The following is a 4,350-nucleotide window of genomic DNA, read 5'->3' on the forward strand; positions in this document are numbered from 1 at the left end:
TATTATTTTTGGTTTATTATATATTATTTTGTTTACATTTTTTATTTCATTATTTACTCCTTTCTCAAGCAGTCAAAACTGCACCTAGAAAGTGCCCACGATATTTACCAAATATAATTAAGACCCAAAACTGACACTGGTCTTAAAAATAAAACCCCGTAGAATAAAATGCGATTTGAAGAGCTCTCTCTTCTGTCAGACCTCGTAATTCCCATTGACGTTTCAATATACGTTTCCGTAACTAACCCCCCTTAAAAATAAATAAAAACAAAAACTTACCCATGCGGTATTCGATTCCTTATCACTTCGAGACTTCTTATCAATCGTCGCCCCACTTCAAAACACTAACCGATTATGGGTCTTATCAGGGTTCGATTTCTCATGGACAACGACTACTTTCCAGACTTTCCGTCTTCTGCGAATTTGTTTACGCCGAAAAACGAATAAATGCCCCAAAGAATTTGGTCAACAAAGTTCTTAAGCGAATTTTCACCCAAATGAAAATAGAAACTCATACAATGTCGAGTCACTCGCAAAAGATTCGCAAACAAGACAAGACACTTGATATGGCTATAATCAGTCTAAGAGATTCAATGCCAGAAAATGCAGTAAACAAGCGGAAATGATGTTGCAATCATTGATCAATGATCATTCAGTGGGAAGCCACTCAAGTGCACTTAATTTGAGAGTAAAGTTAGTCAATGTCTAAGTTGTTTAAAGATTTCAAATTAATTTAAAAAAATCTATTTGAGAGTCAGGAAAAATTTATTTATTAAAAAACTTAAATAGGAATTAGGAGTGAGTAATACTTCATTACTTTTTACAAAGATTTTGTAAGAATAAATGATATATCTGTATGCTTTACTTAAATTTCCGTAATTTCCAACTACTTTTAAACAAATAATCTATTCAACAATTATTCTAAGACTATTTATTACCAATAAACAACACGAAAAACTAACCAAAAAGCAATTAAAGATTCAAAACAAATAAAACAGTATGGTAAAAAGAAAAGCTAACAAAGTAACAGCCCAACGAAAAAATAAAAACAACACCAAAGAACCATGTGCGAAGGGTGAGAGTTGAAAGCGGATAAGATCAAAAAAAGACTAGAAAAGATACTACTTAAAGGCCTCAAAATACATAAAGATAAGACAAGCAAAGAGTTTATTTTTTGAGCAAAAGAAAAACAAACATAGGATAAGGCGAGAGGTTGAGGTAACCGAAGACAATGAATATAATTCAAAGCGAGAAAAGAACCTTAAAATTGGAAGAAATACAATGAAAGTAATTAAGGTGAAGGAATACATATAGATATAAAAAAATAAATATTAAAACATATATAAAATAAGGAATATATAGAAAACTTGTCAATATTAAAATATAACAGCTAAAAGATACTCAAATTAAATCAGAAATATAGATACAATTATAGATACAAATAAAAAATACATCTAAAAAATATGGAAACCTATAAACATTAACATCTAACAGTTTAGGGATAATAGAATTGAATAAAAAATAAAGATATAAAATATAAAATATATATAATATATATAAAAAAAAAAATTTAGAATCCTAAAAATAGTAACTTTATTTTCATTTAGACTTCTGATTTCTTTCGAGTATCTTTTCTTACAGTTAGAATATGCTCAAATTAAATCAGAAATATAGATGAAAATACAGATATATCTTAAGAAATAATAATAAACAAAATAGAAACCTATAAATACTAACATTTAATACCTAAAAGATACTCCAATTAAATAATTGAACAATGAAACCAATTCACTTATCACAAAAAAAAATCAGACGATTGCCCCCAAGGCCAGACATTTCTATATAGTATATAATATTTGATTCCAAAGATAGAATCACTGATATAGAAATTACCTACCTTTAGGAATTACCTACATTTACTTCACTTCATTATGGATTTTTTCCTTTTGGCTTTCTCTTGATAGCCGTATTTGGCCATAGTTGTCACAATTCCGAGCAGGATAAGATAAGATTTGGGCCAAGAAGTGTTTTTTTTTGCTGTCTGACTGTCTGACATTATTACTCCTATTTTCTTTGGGAGTAGTAAAAGTACTCCCTGATTTCCATTTCGACCCAGAGCAGGTTCATAATTCTGAAGCTCATTGCCGGCGTTTAACCCCGAAATGCCTGAAATGTCAGCTTCTTAACCTTCTCAGTTGCTGCTTCGCCTGGTTCTTGTTGCCATAACTCTTTTTTTACATAACTAATTTGCAAGCCACGTTGACACCGACGCCATATAAAAAAGTGTCTTATGTATATATATTTTTTGTAGAGTTTTTCTTCGTTTTTTTTTTGTAAGAGAGTACATGAGTACTGCTTTTTTTTGCTTGTTTGCTGATTTGTTTTTTTATGATTGCTCTGCGACTGCAAAGGCGGCGAATGCGACGACAGATGACGATTGTTGCTGCTGCTGTTGCTGCTGCTGTTGCTGCTGCAGTTTGCATTACATGAAAATGACCTACAAATAAATTAAGCTTTCAACTTGTTAATGTCCATTTTGCATACACTTCCAGGGTATATTTAGTGCAGTTGGTAAATGAGAATTTTAAGAAAAAATTGAGAGAAGGTTTAAAAAAACCTAAAGGAAATAGAAAGTAAGAAGAAAAAGGAAGACATTTTAATTTAAAATTAATAAAAATTAATTTTAGAAACACGTTTTTGTTGCTTAATTTTGTTCCATTAGAAAGAGTTTCCTTTTAAGGTCTTAACATTTTATTATTTGGTTTAGGAAAAGAATATTTGATTTACTATTAAATATACCTACAAAATAAATTCAATACTAAATAAAATACAAAAATGTAATTTAAATGTACCTTAAAATATCAATAATATATTAGTACATATTTCCTATATACATTTTCTTGGGTTCAAATATCATTATTATGGCTTATCATAAGGTATCTTAAACTCATTTAAATAAATTATACAAATTCAAGTAATTGTTATTCCAAAATTATTTTATCAAAATCCCAAAGAGCATTTAAAAGTTGATATATTAATAATGCATAAACAATATTAAATTTCTTTGTTTATTCGCAGCTTACTCAGTTATTTAATTAAGTTTACTTGTTGCAACTGAACAAAGGGCGGACTGTCCAGTGAGTAACTCGATGCTATCCTGGACTGGAGCTCCAGCTCCTCCTCCAGCTCCTCCGGATCCTCCTGTCCCCGATGGACATCAGGAAAAAGGCAGCAGCAAACAATTTGCATTACTAATTTAATTGAAAAACTTGTTAAATTAAATATTTAAATTTCGATGCAGTTCGCTTTGCTTGCTGTCCTCGTCTCAGTCTCACTCGCAGTCTGAGTCGCAGCAACGTCAAACAATATGGCAAATAATATTATTAATATGAATAAATGCAAATTGAGTTACATACTAGATTCCAAGGGGGGAGGGAGGGTGGAACACTGGCATCCACTGGGGACATTTATGGAACATTGTTGCAATTAATATGCTCGGACACCGCCGAGGGGCAGTGGAGCCATTTATGCGAAACACCAAGCGAAAATCTATCGGGAATAGGCTTCAAGGGAAGTGGGTTTTAGTAGTGAAATATTATAAATTAATTTGAGAAAATGTAATATTTAATATGGAGAAAATATCAATAAGAGTTTAGAGTAGTTAGGAGTATTATAATATCAGTTAGAAGCTTGAAGAAGTTATCGGATCGAAGGACTATATCATAAAAGTGCTTTAGGAACGATTGGAAAATTTGCAGGAAATAAATTATAACTTTTCCAGTTATCAACATATTTTTATTTAATTGGAGCTAAAGCTATTTTGTATTATTTAATAACATCGGTTTTAATTTTATTAAAATCGGATGACATATATAAATATATATAACTGTCATAAAATTGATCATTAAATAAAGAGAAAACTGCAATCAGTTCTCTTTCTCCCTCTCTCGGCAGCTCCATCTGGCTAGCTCTAGAGGTGCCTCTTTCTCTCTAACTCTCTCTACCTTTCTCTAGAGAAATCCCTTGCACTCTCGCTCTCACTTTCTCTGTTCTCTTTGCTCGGGGAGTATAAATAGAGGCACTTCAGCCGCCGCTGGCCTTAGTCTGTCCGTGGCCTCCCGCCTGTTAACATCGAAGAGTGATAATGGCAGTGATAGTGATTACCCTTTGACCCCAGAACTATCATGTGACCAATGTAATATATATGAATATGTTGATAATATTTAAAGTCATTTATAGAAGCATCACCTAAAACACTTTTATATATTAAATCCTCAACTCTTTATCTTCTTTTTCTTTTTACAAAAGTCATACCCTGCAAGCTAATTTTGGCACCCGCCCAAAAAAAAA

General features: G+C 31.5%; 1 long non-coding RNA gene across 1 annotated transcript; it reads left to right on the plus strand.

Annotated features, from left to right (window-relative positions):
• Positions 1-636: 636 nt before the first annotated feature.
• LOC147644908 (uncharacterized) lies at positions 637-3,411 on the plus strand. Its single transcript, XR_015272678.1, has 2 exons — positions 637-798; positions 3,079-3,411. It is a non-coding gene; the product is annotated as an uncharacterized LOC147644908 (long non-coding RNA).
• The last annotated feature ends 939 nt before the right edge of the window (positions 3,412-4,350 follow it).

This window comes from Drosophila serrata, unplaced genomic scaffold (assembly GCF_035046125.1).
Source record: "Drosophila serrata isolate PLE 108 unplaced genomic scaffold, ASM3504612v1 contig_66, whole genome shotgun sequence".
Lineage (NCBI taxonomy): Eukaryota > Metazoa > Arthropoda > Insecta > Diptera > Drosophilidae > Drosophila > Drosophila serrata.